Below are 18,180 nucleotides of genomic sequence, written 5' to 3'. Positions count from 1 at the left end.
AACATACCACATACATAGGCTCCCCTGAATGGAAATAATATTTGAGCTATCTTAGCCTATGGGGAAGACTTTCCAAGTACCGTGTGTTGCTAAAATATATGTGAAATGGTCTATAACATGAGGTGTTTAGAGAACAAAAATATACATTAGAGGATTGTATCGAAAAGAATCAAATTTTACAACCATAAAATCTAGATATTAGGATTCCTAATAACACCCCTTGATAGATGTTGCATGCCTATTTTACAGAGTGGACATCTTAGCAGAAAGTGCTTGCTTGATTGCACCTCACCCAAGCAATATCCAAGGCTAAATATTAGGGTTCCTAATAACACCGCTTGATAGATGCTACATGCCGGTTTTATAGAGTGGACATCTTGCATAAAGTGCTCGAGCTTGATTGCACATTCCCAAGTTATATCCAAGGCTTGAAAACTAGGATGACATTGTTAGAATTAATGTATTAATTACAGTGGCCAATGTTTACTAAGAAGAATGGGTAGGGGCACTTTTTTCCTTTTAAAAAGGTTTTTTTCCCCTAACTCCAATTAGTGGATTGAGCTAGTTTGTGTGTGTGGACTAGTCCCGGTTAAGGTGGCACACTAGGGTTTTATCATGTTGACAACTCAAAAGATACACCCATCCCTTTTGTCGTGAATTTCACTCAAGCTTCTACATCCTCCATGGCCTCTTACCAGGTGTTCATCAGCCATCGTGGAGACGTCATCAAGAAGGGCCTTGCAAATCACCTTTACCATGTTCTGAAGTCCCGTGGAATCTCCTCCTCCTTGGATCTGGAGGAGCTTCCTCCCAGCCAAGACGTTCGTGACACCATGCTAGAAGCTGCTCGGACCGCACTTATTGGAGTGGCCATCTTCACTCAAATCTACGGAAGCTCAGGTTGGTGTCTTGATGAGCTCGCGGCAATGATGGACAGCCACCGGAATCACAGGAGCAAGCTCATTCCTGTCTACCTTGACGTGAAGCCAGAAGCGCTGCGGATGAAGGAGGAGAATGGCTCGTTTGCCCAAAATTTCCAGAAGTATGTAAATGGGCCCGAGCGCATCGAAGAGGACAGAATGGAACGGTGGAAATCTGCTTTGGACGATGCCTCCTGGGTCGCGGGCGTCCGGCTGGAGGACTATGGCGGGTATGATGTTTGTTTTTTGCATTTCGTCTCACAAAAGGTCTTTATGTGCAAATGAAGAAAAAGCTTGAGTAGTATCAGACTTGATAACAAGTGGATGGATATTAACTCATCACTAATTTGCAGACGGGAAGGGGCGTTGATCGACGCTCTTGTACAAAAGATAGTGCAAGAGATAGCTAACAGACTCCCCGTGAACAGACTGCCCACAGGAGTTGGATTGGACGGCAAGGTCCAGGATGTGATGCAGCGGTTTCGTTTGCACGAGCAGACAAGTGTGTACGTTGTTCTGCTTTGGGGTATGGGTGGGATCGGGAAGAGCACTCTTGCCCGAGCTATTTACGACACGCATAGAGATTGTTTCCAGGCATCATGCCTCGTTGAGGATTGTGGGGTTGAGAGAGCTTTGCAAATTCAAGCTCGTCTCAGGCAAGATTTACTGCTTGATGGCGATGACGTTAAGGTGGACGATCTTGCGAGAGGGAGAGCACGTTTAGGAGGTGGGTTAAGGAGTAAGAAGGTTCTGATAGTACTGGATGATATGAAGAGATTGGATGGCATGAACAGTGACTTCAGCTCTGTTCAGAAGATCTTAGATCCAACAAGTCTCTGCCCTGGAAGTCTAATCTTGTTGACATCAAGAGACCAACGATTATTCCCTGACACAGACGACCTCTCTGATCTCTTCCGGGGCGAGACATACGAGCTACACACCTTGGATCCTCAAGAGTCACGGAAACTTTTCTGTTCTCACGCTTTTAAAAGATCTCCAGATCCAGATTTTGAGGAGCTTGTAAAGGAAGCTGTGGAAGCTTGTCACGGGCTTCCCCTTGCCCTGGAGGTGCTTGGTCGGCATCTCAGGAGAATGAGAGAAAAGGTACTATGGGAAGAAGCTATTCACAAGCTGAGGAGCAACGAATACACTGAAATATCGGGAAGCTTGAAGATTAGCTACGAAGCTCTCGATGTGGGGGAACAGCAAATGTTTCAAGACGTGTCTTGCTTCTTCATTGGCAGAGAGGAACGGTTGGCTAAGTATTTTTGGGATGGTTCAATAAACGGCTACGAAACCAGTCTAAAGAAGCTAAAAGAACTGTGTTTGGTGAAGGTGGACGAAAAACTGCGCTTCACTATGCACGATCTTTTGAGGGACTTGGGAAAAGAGATGAGCAGAAGTAGCAAGACATGGGTGCGGAATGATCAGGACTTGAAACAAATGCTACACAATAACCAGGTACTTACTTTTCTCTTTTCAGGCACGTCCACAATAATAGTATAGGGAAGTGAGGTATCAGATAGGAAGTCTCCATGAAAGGCTACTCCGTTGAGCTGCTCAACCGTGACCTGAGTATGAAGAATCTTTGTGATTGATGAAATGCAAAGATTACGTTGTGACGTGATGATTTGATCGGTTTGTTTTTGTAGGAATTGAAGTTTGTGACTGATGAAATGCAAAGATTACGTTGTGAGTTGATGATTTGCTCTCTTTGTTGTAGTAGGGACTTGATCAAATCCGGGGACTTATCACTTCCCTGCCCAGGCTAGACGCAGATCAACTTTCCAAAATGCAATCCTTGCGGCTCCTCCACTTAAACGGAACAGATTTGAATGGTACATGTGAGGAACTTCAAGGCCTGCAAATCAGGTGGCTGAGTCTTTGGAATTCTGTCGATATCACTCCTCCTAAACATTTGTCCTTGGAGTTCATCACTGTGCTCATTTTGTCCAAGGATTATCGGGTGGATGTGGAGGAGATGGGAAGGTGGTCATCTCTGGAGACTCACGAGGCTCGTCAGTTTTATGAGAAGAGCAGTTGCCTTTCACAGCTGAAAAGGTTACGGCACTTGGACATTACGGTATGCGATATGGTGGAGAAGCTGCCCGATGATTTTGGCTCCCTCGGAAGTTTGGAACGATTGAATGTTTCGGGATTGAAATTCATCACCAAGCTGCCTTCTACCTTCGGGCAGCTCAAAAAGCTACGGAAGTTGAACATTTCCTGGTGCACGCAGTTAATGGAGCTGCCTGAAGATTTTGGCTCCCTTGGAAGTTTGGAACGGTTGAACGCAATTGCATTGAAGCGCATCACCAAGCTGCCTTCTTCCTTCGGGCAGCTCAAAAAGCTACAGGAGTTGGAGATTGGCTGGTGCACGCAGTTAATGGAGCTGCCTGAAGATTTTGGCTCCCTTGGAAGTTTGGAACGGTTGTGCGCGCATGGATTGTAGCGCATCACCAAGCTCCCTTCTTCCTCTCGGTGATCAAATTATACCTGACTCACAATATTAGATTTATGATTTGGATGGATGAGGTGATCTCCAATTGAATCTATTTTTAAGTGGAAAAGGGGCATTGGTCTAGAGTTTGAATGACTCACGCGCACCATTCATTAATCACAAAAAGAGAGCTACTCTTGCATACACAAAGCACACTAATGTGTGCACACACGCACGAGCGCACATAGATTTTACTAACTAGTTTATAGCCTTAGGGATGTCTCACGCCACACACCAGTGGGTGGATGGACGTTCTAGTCAAAAAGCACCAATAGAATCATAACAAACACGAATCTGGGTGCAAGTTGCATACACACAAAGCTACGAATGTGTTGATTTTGCTGTATTTAATGTTATCGCCCTCTTCTCTTTGCTTTTTGGGCGGGGGAGTTTGCTTGCTCAGCTCCCCATTCAATGGACACTTCTTCTCCACCAATCCATGATAGTTTCATTTAGAAGGAGCATTTAATACTCGCTTTTTTGAGATCTCTGTCCAAATGTTTGGTGTGTAAGCACTCCATGGACATAACATCCTACAACTCCTGCCTATGAACTAGGTGCAACTTGGGTGGGGGGCGAAGGTGTGTAACCACTCTTAATCAAGAGATTCAAATGAACATAGGACAATTATTCTTATGTACAATCGAAATGCTCCATTAGAGTTGTTTATGTGTAAAGGATGCTTATTGTGTTTATTCTTAAGTATGGGGCAATTGTTTTATGCGATACTTTATAAGCAAATCTCAACAAAACAGAAATTCTTGAAGCTTTCAATTTCAAGTGGAAGTTCTCTTTGAGTGGTTCATTTTGACAATGTGGGCAAGCCATTCTTTGTGCTTGCAATCAACAAAACTCTCACTTTTAGCTAAAGTACATCATAGCAAGATTTTGTTTAAGAGAGTTTATATTTTCATACTTCATTTGAGTGATTTGGTCCTTACACTTGCAATTGTAACCTTGAGATTCGGTCTAAAAGTGTTGCATGTTTAAAAATGATTTTTCCTAAGTGCAAGAAACAACTTATACAAAAAGTGCAAGGCGAGAACCATCTCTATAGGAGGTTTTAGGACATGCCTTGGTAAAAATGCAAGTTTAGTTCTTCACCACTTCTTTTTTTAAAAATAAAGGACGAGTTTTTTTTCTTGTCACTCTTACAAAGTCCATATGTTTTAATGCACATGTTCATAACTTATTGTAAAAAGGCTTTGACAAGGTAATGCTTGTTGATATTTTACAAAAAACTCCTCATAAGGACACAAGCTTTGAAACCTAGAATGATTTGATCCTACAATGTTTGAACCATTTTTCATATTAGTTAGAGCCTCTGATATTAAGTTAGATGTAAGAATACCAACTACTAATTGTGAGCCAAGCCACACTTGAAAACCATGTCAAACTTTCATTATGAATTAGATTTCTTGATTTGCTTTAGAGTTGCCGTATTTTGAGGGATTTGCATCAATTGGTATAAAAGAAAGTCATTGAACCAAGTTTGAAGGATACTCACATGTATATTGCCCCTTTACTCTGTCGGAGAAGAGCAATGTAGAGACAAAATGAGTGGAGAACAATTGCATAGAATGAAAGAGAATGAGGGCCATATGTAGGCTACCTCTATATCCACTGTGACATCATAGATGACCTCGGACCAAAGGCCACCAAGCTCCTAGAATCTCTCCCCAATCCTTTAGAAGCATCTAGCTCCACCTAACTGCTCCTCTAGCACACACACAGGATCACAAGTGTGCCTATGGAGAGGTAGGAAAAAACAAAACCCCTCCCAATGGTTATCTCCCCTGCATGTACAAACACAAATCTACAGGAGGTACCAAGGGGACAACACATACTCACATGGTCTACATCGTAGGTGACCAGAGGTGAGGACAAAGATGCTCCAGTAGGCTAGACTAGTGACCATAGGTTCTCCCGCATCAACGTAAACTTAATCTTCATTTGCCAAGTGTGAAAGGCTTGACCATTGAAAAGGTGTGTCTGTAAAAACCACATTTTAAAACATACTAATTTGAGTGTATTCACCTAATAATGCATCCAAAACATAAAAGAGAACAGCTAATGGATAAAATCCTATCGTATATATTTTTGTTCTATAAAACCCCTCATGTTACAGACCATTTCACATATATTATAGCAACACACAATAATTGAAATGTGACCCCCCATAGGCTAAGCTAGCTCAAAACTGCTTTCCATTTAGGAGAGTCCATGCATGTGATATGTTCTCATTCGTACTTTCACATGGATCTGAAACATTTGCATAGAATGTAATGGCAAATATGCACATCTCCAAATGCAAAGAATGATTAGCATATATGTCTTTGCAAATGCAATGGTACTCCTCATTATATTGCCATACATATGCATACCTCATAATACGAATGCTATATAGTTTCAAATCCCAAAGAACCTTTTTCAAATGCTACTTTTGCATGAAAACAATAACAAATACAACAATACATATCTAGATATGTCAATGCATCTACACATACATTGCCTGAACTTCCAATGAATTGTAGCTAGAGTTTGATAATGTTTTAAGAAACCAAGAAAAGTATGAAGTACTACATATGTATGTATTGTCTTTATGTGCATTTAAAACATAAAAGAGAGATAAAAATATCACAACGCCCATGTGTGTGAGACACAAAATATTAAACCTCGGTGCTAAGAAACTTACTAAGGAACTTATCTCCCTCTTTAAGAATGGTTATGGAGAAGCAAAGCATCTCCTTTGATCCATGATAGATTTGTTAAGTCTTCTTGACGGAGACCGACGTGCCATGGGGATCTTCAACCGAGCCACTATGGAGAGCTCAACCTCCAAGCCACTTCATTGTGAGAGCTGGTTCACTGTCTACTGCTGTGGTGTTGTCACTGGCACCGTCCTCGGATTCTAACTCGTGCTACTACGCGATCGTAAGGGGGAGAGGGAGGAGATGAAGAGAAGAGAGAATCATGAGTGTGGTAAATGGGGAAACGATCGTAAGCGTAGCAACAAAATGATAGTAAGATGGAAAGAAAGGAAGCATGACACAACACAATAGTGAGGGAAGCTTTGCTCTCTATACCACTCCTTCAAGCAAGGAAGAATGAAGACCAAGGTCAACACCCTTGGCTTTTATACAATGACCTTTTGAAGGGAGGTTCAATCCTAAAATGGGGCCTAGCCCTCTAGTCCTTTCTCTCTTTGTTGGCCCGCGACCTATATTGAATGGAATACAAATGAATGGACTATGTTACTTGCATAACATGCCCCCCTTCCTGTACTAAATTCCATCCTTGGAATTGTCAAAACTGTTTGGGCTTTAGGATATGCGTTGTCAGACATGCATTTAGGTCTTTTTTTGATGACGCTGGCCGTTGAAGGCTCTCCAATTTCCTGAGGTGCTTTTTGTGCAGTAGTTCGTTTCTTTTTGTCCCTTGCTTCTTCATTAGTGGATTGCCCTAGTAGGTGGAAATGGGTCTCCGATTGGCCACATGTGAATTCTGTGTCCTCTTCCTGAAGGGTGTTGAAGTGTCTTCGGATGATTTCTTCAGTGTCATAAGACATCTTTGGTTGGTTCGGTTGGAGGTAGTTGGGAGATTTGAGGGTAGGTTTGGAGGCTTTTGGTTGTAGTGTAAATTTGGGTAGCGTTCAGTTAAGAACCATAATGTAGCGTGCTGTTGTTTTGCATATATATAGAATTATTGCAATGTGCCCAATTACGATGTACTTGTGGCCTATTTTAGTGCAACAACATTATGAGTGGCATTTTATCTGTCTACTTGATCATTCCATGCATCTGGGTCACTTACTTGGATGAGTTGTCAAACCCCCGATGCATTAGCCTGTTAATGCAGCGTCCCTGTTTTTTTGCTACTGTAAGCACCTAGTTGACCATTCGGAGTTCTCATGGCACTATTGAAGTACAGTATGACCATATGGAACCCTTGGTTGTACTCTATTGTGCAGGCCTATGCATGCTGATGCATTAGCATGTTAATGCAGCGTGATCATTATATATACAATGCATGCCTGGCTTATATTGGTGACTAATGGCCCTGGCATGCTTGATAGGTCTTGTTGATAGGTCTTGTATATGCTCTACCTGTGTGCTGGATACATTTAGTGGCATTTTGCATAGCTCCGATGCAATGCGGTGTTAATGCAACGTCCTGATTTAAGCCACTTTTTGAGCTGATTCTGACCACCCAGTATAATAGACCTCTGATATGCACTGTACTAAGTTGCAAAGACACATTGGATCACTCTTTCGTTGACCTAGGTTATTGCAACGCGCTGCAATAACCTTAACTCCTGCACCTCTTGTGTTGCTGCCTTTGACCCCTTTTACTTCTGGTCATGTGCATTCCATCATGTTTATGTGATAGGGCAGATGTGTGTGCTGGAATGTGCTGACCCTAGTAAGTGCTTAAGCTATTTGATAAAGGTGTCGTGCTTCTAGCACCTACTTGGTTGTTGACCTGACTTGGACTTGGGCTTGACCTTCGTGTTGTGAGTGCTTGTGTATACACAGTCCTGCCCTTGTGCGGTTGTTTCTACTAAGGACCCTAGAATGTTGGCTTGACAAAATTATGCCCTAGCTTAAGTTAGACCTATCTACTTGAGTACTTGATATGCAACACTTGGTTCAAGGTAAAGCATTGAAGATCCAAGTGGCATACCTTGTGGCCGACATCGTTACTGTTGGTGGAAGCTTGACTTGCAATGTTGTGGTGATCACTATTTGCGCAAGATCCTTGAGCATCATCTTTGTATCCTTGATAATGTCCGATTCAGCACGCTCTTCGATCCTTGCATTATCATGTGGCAAGACAGGTTCTTATGGTTCTACTTCCTTTGCGGAAGTAGGTTCTTGTGTTTCTGTCTTCCCTTCCACATGTTGTGTATCTTGCCTTGGAGAACTAGTTTTACTCGGGGCAGGTTCTTGTGTAGCTACCTTAGGTCTAGACACTCTTGTGATTGATTGCGACCTTGGCAAAAAATACGTAGATGTTGATGATGATGGAACATTTGTAACATCTACCATTTTGCCTTTGCCTTTGTCTATGAGAGCAGGTTCTTGTGGTTCTACCTTTTGAAGTGTGGATTTGACCATGACTCTTCTCCAAGTAGGTTCTTGTGGTTCTGCCCTTTGGCGCGGTACATTTGTTGGTGGTGATGGGCATGTTGGCTTTGTTGGAGAGTTTGTCTTTCGTACCCATACCATCTTTGTCCTCTTTGGTGGTTTCTACTGCGGCTTGTTTTGATGTGATATGTTTGTAGCAGCTGCCTTCTTTTGTTTGGGTAACCATATCTGATCATTGCCTTGGTAAAAACCTTGGCCTTCCAATAGCTACACTGGCACCTATTGCTGATGCGTTGTGACGCGATGTTGCACTTTCTTAGCTCGAGATTGACGAGGTTTGGGCCGCGAGGGAAATGTTGGCTTTTGATGTTGAGGTTGATGTGGTAGCCATACATCTCTTTCGCCTCTGGAATAACCTTGAGCTTGTAGCAGCTTCTTGGGAATCTAGCTTGTTACTGATGATGTAGTCTTTTATGGGATAAGGTGTCTTGTGCTAGAGTTTGTTTACCTTTACTCTTTTGCATGCTTGACTCACCACTTGTTGGCATTGGAGATTGCATCAATATGCCTTCTTGTAGCAATGGCACTTGAGTAGCATGGCCTTTGTAAACCATCTTGGCTTGTTGCTTGTGCCAATCGATTTGAGAGTTCGTTAGATAACACCACGTACGTCCAAGGACCACATGCTCTTCCATGGTACCTACAGGCAGTACATAGAAGTGTACCTGCAACACATGTTTAGTAAGGATTACATCTAATGTCACATGTCCAATTGGCCTTGTTCGTGTGCCGTTTATTGCTCTAACAGTCGCATTGGTCGGAACCATGCTTCCCTTGGGCAATGTTTGCCAAGCTTCTGTGAGGGAAAGAGAGAGGGAGTGGAACAAAGGAGACAGAGAGAAGGAGACACAAGAAGTGTGGGTGTGTCAAAAGTGTTAAGCCACACTACAAACTCATAGGTTTTTTTAGGATTAGGGATTCACCCTATGACTGTCTTAAGACAGTCATAGGTGTCATAACATTTTAAAGGGTGGCAATGTGCCTTTACCCCAACAACCTCCCACCTAAAGGCCAATGTGCCTAAAGGGGAGAAAAGAATAAAAATTACAATAATATACAGTTACTGTATACAAGACCATAAAATAAGAATATTCTCATCCTAATCCCATGATGTGGCGACAATGTGCAAACCGCTCTGTAGGCAAGCTCTTAGTGAGCAAATCTGCAGGATTATCATCAGTATGCACCTTCACAAGCTCTTGAGCCGCTTGTCTTCCAGTACCTCCCTGATGAAATGGTATTTCACATCTATGTGCTTGGTCTTCTGATGAAAGACCGGATTCTTTGCCAACATGATAGCACTCTGACTATCACAATGCAAAACTGGCATATCTCCTGTAATGCCCAAATCTCCCACCAGCCGAGTAAGCCATATTGCTTCCTTGCAAGCCTCAGTGGCCGCAACATATTCAGCTTCAGTGGTTGACAGTGCAATGCATTTCTGCAACCGAGACACCCATGATATAGCACCTCCTGCAAATGTAAAAATATAACCGGTAGTAGACTTCCGGTTATCTGCATTCCCTGCATAGTCTGAATCTGTAAAACCATGCACCAATGCATCCTGCCTACCATAGCATATGCACAACTCTTTGGTACCCTTGAGATACCTCAAGATGCCTTTCACTACTTCCCAGTGCCGCTTGCGTGGATTTGCCATATACCTGTTGATGACTCCCACCGCAAAAGCAATATCCGAACGAGTGGCAACCATGGCATACATCAAAGAACCAACTGTAGATGCATACGGAACCTTGGCCATTTCAGCCTTATCATCATCTGATCTGGGGCTGTCCTTACTGCTGAGTTTTAAATGTGGAGGCAATGGGGTACTAATAGACTTCCCCCCCTCCATTTTAAACCTCTGCAGTACTTTGTCAATGTACTCCTTCTGTGACAGAAACAAAAGTCCCTTGGACCTGTCACGAATAATCCGCATACCAAGAATATGGTTTGCATCACCCAAGTCTTTCATGTCAAAAGACTTATGCAGTTGTTTCTTCAAGGCACTAATCTCCTGCTGAGATTTGCTGGCAATCAGCATGTCATCCACATATAGAATGAGTAGCATCAAACTGCCATCCTTTGCCCGTTTGGTGTACAAGCAATGATCGGTTTCACACCTATGATACCCTTGGGACTGCATGAAGGCATCAAACTTCTTGTACCATTCTCTTGGCGCCTGCTTGAGTCCATACAAGCTCCTCTTGAGCTTACACACAAGCTGCTCTTTCCCTTTAACAGCATATCCCTCTGGCTGGCTCATGTAAATCTCATCATGGAGATCTCCGTGAAGAAAAGCAGTCTTCACATCCATCTGACATAAATCCATGTCCTCATGAGCAACAAGAGCTAACACTGCTCTCAAAGTAGTCATCTTGACTACAGGGGAAAAGATCTCATCAAAGTCAATGCCCATCTCCTGCTTAAATCCCTTGGCAACCAATCTGGTCTTATACCTCGGTAAAGCATTTGAATCCACTTTGACTTTGTAAACCCACTTGCATGGCAAAACCTTTCTGCCTGCAGGTAGCTGCACCAAGTCCCATGTATCATTTTGAAGTAGGGAGTCCATTTCTGACTGCATGGCTTGCTCCCACTTCTTTTTCTCTGTTCTTCCCATAGCTTCCTTGAAGTTGGAAGGCTCACCACAATCTGTCAGCATGATAAAATCAACCACATTATTGGCTCCTGGAACAAACCTGTCAGGAGGCCATTGTACACGGGTGCTCCTCCTAACAAAATGTTCCGTAATAGGCTGCTGTCTAGCTTGTTCGTCATGCATGATGGGTGGCTGTACCACCATATTTGGCTGTTCTACAGCCCCATTTTTGCTGGCATATCCAGTGGTGCATCATTGGCAAAATTGTCTGGCTGATTTTCAGCCTGTATACCCTCTTGAACAGGGTTATCTACAGCAGCCTGCTGCTGCATATTAATGGGCATTCTTTGCTATCCGACATCATCATAAACAACCCTCCTGTATTCCACAGGTTGCACGGGTTCTTTGTGTACACTATCCTCTTTAAAGATGACGTCATTGCTGCGTATAATCTTCCGTTTGACGGGATCCCATAACCTGTACCCCATTTCACCTTCGTCACCGTAATCCATGAAGATGCATCTGAAAGATTTTGGCTCCAGTTTGGTGCGCAGTTCTTTGCGTACATGAGCAAAGCACTCGCAGCCAAACACACGTAAGTGCTTATATGAAGGTGGCTTGCCAGACCACACCTCCTTTGGCACTTTCAACTCCAAAGCCTTGTTCGGCGACCTGTTAATTAGGTGAACTGCTGTTTGCACGGCTTTTGCCCAAAAGCCATGGGGCAATGCAGCATAAGACAACATACATCGAACCTTCTCCTGAATAGTTCGATTCATCTGCTCACTCACACCATTTTGAGATGCATTATGAGGGGCTGTGAGTTCCTGTTTAATGCCCTTAGCTTCGCAAAACTGTACAAAAGCATGTGACACATACTCACCCCCATTATCGGATATGAGGCATTTCAGCCTGCGTCCTGTCCGATTCTCAACCTGAGCGACAAACTTCTTGAAAGCATCTAAGGCATCGCTCTTATGCTTCAAGAAATAGACCCACACTTTGCGTGTGGCATCATCAATAAAAGTAATGAAATACTTTGCACCCCCTAGTGATAGCTGTGGCATCTCACACAAATCAGTGGTGCACTAGATCAAGCGGTGCTCTTTTCTGGGGAGTTCTCCTCTTATGAGGAGTCATAGAATGCTTTCCAAAAATGCAATGATCACAAGTAGGCAAATATGAAAATGAAAGAGACGGCAGATAACCCAAACATGACAGTTCTTGCATTCCTTTAACGGACATGTGTCCCAACCGGCTATGCCACAATGAAACCTTTGGCAGCTCGGTTATGGCAACAACATGATTACCTGCACTGGAAACATAAAGAGGGTACAAGGTATCACTCTTATAACCCTCAGCCACTACAACTTGGCCATCAGTAATCACCCATTTGGAATCCCCAAATGTGGTGTGGTAACCACTATCATCCAACAAGCCAATGCTAATCAGATTTTTCTTGATTTGCGGCACATGGCGAACACCATCAAGCATAAATATGCATCCATCAGGGAATACTATCTGTATACTGCCAATCCCTGCAATCTGACATGCATAGTTGTTCCCAAGGTGAACAACTCCATGAGAACCTGTGTAGGAAGTAAACCACTCCCTATGAGGAGTAACATGAAAAGAAGCACCTGAATCCAAGAGCCAGGTGTGCATGTCATGACCATCAATAACCAATGTATGTGCAATTACAGCAGAAGAACATAATACATCATGTCTGTCACTGTCACTGTCCTCTGCTGCAACATTCACTGCATCCAAGTCATCTGCCTTGGCCTTGCCTTTGCCTTTGCTTCCACTGCCTGCATCCTTTGTCTCAGCCTTCTTGGCTTTCTGATCCCGTATAAACTTGAAGCACTTAGACTTCACATGTCCCTTCTTGCCACAGTAAAAGCATTCAATATCCTTTTTGCCACGGGACTGACTGCGGGATTTGGACTTGCCAGCAGATCTCCCCTTCTGCTGAGTCCTACCTCTTTCCTGTACCTGCAAAGCATTGGAAGACTTGCTGCCCATATTATTCTTCCTGCTCATCTCCTCCATAAGGAGAGAGCTCTCCACATCAGCATACATAAGAGTGACATTTGAATTTGACAGAGTGGTCTTGAAAGTGTCCCAACTCTCAGGGAGGGTACACAACAAGAAAGTAGCCTTGAACTCCTCATCAAGGTTCAATCCCTGTGCAATAAGCTGTGTAAAGATGGCATTGAACTCACTCAAGTGTGAGGTCATAGCTGTACCTTCCTTCATGCGAAGGTCGACAAGCTTCTTCAACCAATAAACCTTATTGGCTGAACTCTTTTGGGCATACAACTCTTCTAGCCTCTGCCATAGGCCATAAGAGGTCTTTTCAGCCTGAACATTGAACACAAGAGAATCAGTGAGAGTAAGCATAATAGCAGCCCTTGCAGATAAATCAAGCTCCTCCCACTCATCATCTGCCATCCCAGATGGCTTGACACCCTTCACCCTTATGGGCTTAGAAATCTTCTTTAGCAGAAGTACATTCAAACACTGTTCTGCCCATAATGCATAATTGTGTGCCCCTTCCAATTTCTTTATGTTCAGTATTGAAGATTCACTTCCCCCTGATGCCATATCAGATAAGGAAAGTGCCTGACTCCCTGTAAGTCAAAAATGACTAAATAAAATTCTGATTTCTTAGAAAACCTGCTCTATCAAGAGCCAGGAGCACTCACAATAGTGCTGTTTTTTTTACTGTTAAGAAATCTGCAGCAAAACAGAAAATTTTCCCTCCAGTCACTGTACCTTCTGACACACTGTACCGTGCTCAAATAGGCATAAAACAGTAACTTCAGAATGCTGCAGCTGTTCCACAAGTGCTTTACAAGTGCATCATCATCTGACGAAACACAAAACACTGATGTCCTGATCACTTCTCCCACCTCAGATGAGGTATTGCACTGATTTTATATGCATAAACCACTTGTCATACACTGTTTTGTTCACTAAAAAAGGCTCCAAACACCTCAGCCTGTCACAAACCTGCAACAAAGTATGGGACAAATCCCAAACAATCACCCTTCTGCCAAGGGGATAAAAGGCATCCGAAGTTCTCAAACAGTAACTCAAGGGCTCACAAGCAAAATCTGGGCAAAAGCCCCTTGATTTGACACCTGTACCAAGTGAAAAACACCTCAACACTGAGGTAGCATACAAAATACAGCGCTCTCCTGGCACTTTCACCTGACAAAGTAATGCATAAACGGCCCTGTGTACACAGTAACAACACAGATCCCAACGTACAAACACCGAAAAGAAAATATTTTGAGCACTGTCAACGATGGACAGTTAGGGATCGAGTAAACTCGATACGCCCTGGCCAAGCGTGGCTCAACTGAGATTTTCAAAGTGTCGTACACAGAATGTGACCTGCAAGAAATGTCACTGAATACACTGCGGAAACAAGACCAATGTGGGCACCCTGGCTCCACACTGCCTCAAGGCATACACTGCATACACTTCCAGGCAAAAGCCCTTTGAAATTGTCACCCGAAAACTGAGATTTGCACTTAGCAAAAGCATAAAAGCCCTCTACAAAATCAAGGCATCTGACCTTCCCGAAACAAAATAACTGTGCAACCACCACACACTGTGGCACTAGTCACCTCAACCACGATGGACACGAGTGTACTTGCTGTACCTCAAACACACAGTTTTAGAACTGAAAAATTTCGGGAATGCAGAGCAGAGTGCTCTCTCTTTTTCCTTCTTCCCCAAAACAAAATTTCTGTGCATGCTGTACCTCCTGTACCTGCGCAGGGTACCTGCTGTACCCTGTACCTGCGAGGGCACGAATCCCCAAAATTTTTTTGGCCCTGTACCTGCTTGTCGCGGCGTCCGTACGGTACGGCTGCCTGTACGGCGTCCGTACAGTCGGTACGGATGGTCGTACCTATCGCGGCTTCTGCCTTGTAGTCGGTCGACGGGTTGCACGCAGCCGGTGCTGCGCGCGGCCGATGCTGTGCGGTGCGCGCACTGGCTGCGCCCGCGCAGCTAGCAGCAGCTAGCTGCTGCTGCCGCTATAGTTGCGTGAGCAGCTGCTCCTGCGCTGGCTGCTCGCCCTGCTCGCTCGCGCTGCCCCGCTCGTTGCTGCCTCGCTCTGCTCGCACGCGCTACCGCCCTGCTAGCTGCTGAGGGCACGAGGCCCGAGGGGAGAGGGAGGGGTAGACCGAAATGAGAGGGAGAGATAAAGGCTCTGATACCACTTGTGAGGGAAAGAGAAAGGGAGTGGAACAAAGGAGACAAAGAGAAGGAGACATAAGAAGTGTGGGTGTGTCAAAAGTGTTGAGCCACACCACAAACTCATAGGTTTTATTAGGATTAGGGATTCACCCTATGACTGTCTTAAGACAGTCATAGGTGTCATAACATTTTAAAGGGTGGCAATGTGCCTTTACCCCAACAGCTTCAAATGATATAAAATTGTGACTTGCACTTGGATCTATTAACGACTCCAAACCAAACGTGGTTTCTTCTGTGATTTTCAAGGTTAAGGGGATTCTAGCTGGTTCAATCTATGGTTCATCATCCCCTAAGTCTTCATCTTCAAGGGTGCTCTTGTATAAGGTCATCCTCTTGGACTTCTCTTTTATTTCGCTCTTTTTGGCTTCTTCGCGAGCTTGCTTAAAAAGCTTGATCATGCGGAGTGGGACTATTGTACCCTTAGAGCCGCTCCCATCCTTAACCATATGAGTTCCTCTTTTCTCAGGTATATCAATGGTTGCAAGTAAATGCATCCAATTATGCGAGTACTCTGGTTCAGGTAGAGATGCATACCACGTTTCATCCACATCACCTCCCACTATCTTCTCGTTGGCCGCTTCAAACCGGTTGACAGTTGTTGTCCTAGTGGTCGTTTCTGATTCAACAGCAAATAAGTTGCCACCTAGTGGACAAGATTTCCACGTTGTAAGGTCCACTTTTATTACCGAAGAATCCTTCATGAGATAGAGAGTGTTGGATAGCCAATCATGCACTACTCCCACTGCTCTCAAGAACGGTTTTCCTAGAATGATGTCGTACGAGTCAATTGGGTTCTTAAAGTCCATGACTACAAACCAGACGTGATAAGTGATACCAAAGGTTTTAACCTTTAAGTCCTTTACCACCCCCACCGGCCTTGTAGTGGTTCCATCAGCCAACTTGACTATTAGCGAGGTTTTCTCCATAGGCGGGCTTCCCCACTTTTCCCAAAATTGTTTGGTCATTATGCTCACTCTGGCGCCTCCATCCAGGATGGCTTCCACCTTCCTATGATGATACGATATCGGAATAACTGCATTAGAGTCATCACTTTCAAAATATTGGCCTAACTTATTGATAGGCACCCTGGGTGTGTCGTCTTCTAAGTCGGGACTCCTCTCTTGTCTATTTTTCCTCATTAGCTTCCGTCACTGAGTCGAGGTGTCCGTTCATCCAATCTGATAAGTCATGCCATAACATCGGGTTTCCCCTTAGCAATGAAGCAATTGGCATCTTGACTTCTATGGATAGAAATGCAGCAAGTTCTGCGACATCCCTTGGTCCACCTGGCATTGTGATGCCGTTAGACTGTCTCTCTATGTCGTCATGAAGGTTGTTTAGAACCTCATGTCTCAGTCTTTCCATAATTGGATCCTCTTCAAACATACGATCCATAAGCAGAGATCCATCATTTGACATTCAGTCTTCGTTCATTTCTGCTATGATGGATGGTACTTTCACTGGTGCTCTATGTGTTTGGGTAATTTTGATGTTTTGGAAATTTAATGTTAGCTAGCACTCTGGGTTCAACCTGCGTCGCTTGACATTCTTCGACTAGAGCCATGGCCTTCACCAAATTTTCATTTTCCTTGATTGGATTAGGGTACTCATGAAATCCACTCGGTGTTTTTGGTTTGGGCTCCTTTGCTTTTCTCCAATCGAATCTTCCTCTCCTTTACCTCCTTGACTAGATCTGCTTCCTGTGGTCTCTAAGGTTGCTATCGTGGCCGTGTCCTCGTCAGAACCACTTTGCACTATCACTTTATCCTTACCCTTACCCACTTTGATCGCTGGCTTTTTAGTTGGGCTATTTTGGGGTTTCGGATTCTGTGATGTTCTAGCTTGACCTTCTCTTTCTCTTTTATGCAATTCTCGCGTGATTGCCTTGGCTTGCATATGAGTGATCGCATTTAAGGATACTTGAGCAATGCATCCGCGTTCAATCCCTAACAAGTTAAGACTTGTTGTTCTTGGGTTTGAAGCATCAACAGGTGCTCTTCACATCGAACAATCTTTATAAAGATGGTCTATACCACAACCACTACATAACGGAACATCAATAGCGACTGTAGTCGTAACTGGTGGTGCACTATTATGTTTGTATGGACAATCCTTGTAATACTGAGGTTCCGTGCACCCATAACATTGGACAGACTGTCCAGCTTGCGCTTTCTGTGGACACTCATTCGCTTTATGTGGTCCATTGCACTTGTAGCATTGGATCGGAGGTCTAGTGTTTGTGTTGTTCATATCCCTAGCCTTTGCATTAACTGGTGCTGTTTAATATACTGGGATATGTTGATCACCTTGAACAACATAATGACTGAGGTAACTCGTATTCGTCATCCTCTTGCGTGGATATCGGTTGTTTAGTGTAAGTCTCGGTGATTCTGGAATCAGGTTCATTCCAACCCTGAGACATTTCTTCCACCATCACTTGATTCATTGGCGTAATTCTAGGTGGAGGTGGTTGAGGTCCTAGGATTGACAGTGGTAATGGCACATTCTGCGGTTGGTATGACATTGGCCTAACATTACTAGCCCCTTGAACAAATTGATGCGACTGTAGTGGTGGAGCTGGTAATGCTAGTTGTTGCGGCCTAGGTTGATAAGTCTGAGTTTGTGCTTGCGGCAACATTCTTAGATATTTGCACTAGGAAGTCTAGTGGTTTCCCCACCTATTACAGTGTCCACACCATAAGGCTGGTGGTCTTGCTCTTAGCCTTGGACACTCAT

At 43.9% G+C, this 18,180-nt stretch overlaps 1 pseudogene across 1 annotated transcript; it reads left to right on the top strand.

Annotated features, from left to right (window-relative positions):
- Positions 1-683: 683 nt before the first annotated feature.
- LOC147897591 (TMV resistance protein N-like) lies at positions 684-3,405 on the top strand (annotated as a pseudogene). Its single transcript, XR_015541644.1, has 3 exons — positions 684-1,150; positions 1,274-2,381; positions 2,647-3,405. The product of XR_015541644.1 is annotated as a TMV resistance protein N-like (transcript).
- Positions 3,406-18,180: the final 14,775 nt, after the last annotated feature.

Source organism: Dipteris shenzhenensis, chromosome 10, assembly GCF_047967505.1.
Source record: "Dipteris shenzhenensis isolate YYH24624 ecotype China chromosome 10, Dip_SZ_1.0, whole genome shotgun sequence".
NCBI classification, from domain to species: Eukaryota; Viridiplantae; Streptophyta; class Polypodiopsida; order Gleicheniales; family Dipteridaceae; genus Dipteris; species Dipteris shenzhenensis.
Note: the sequence above shows the minus strand (reverse complement) of the source record. Positions and strands in the feature narration are given on the sequence as shown.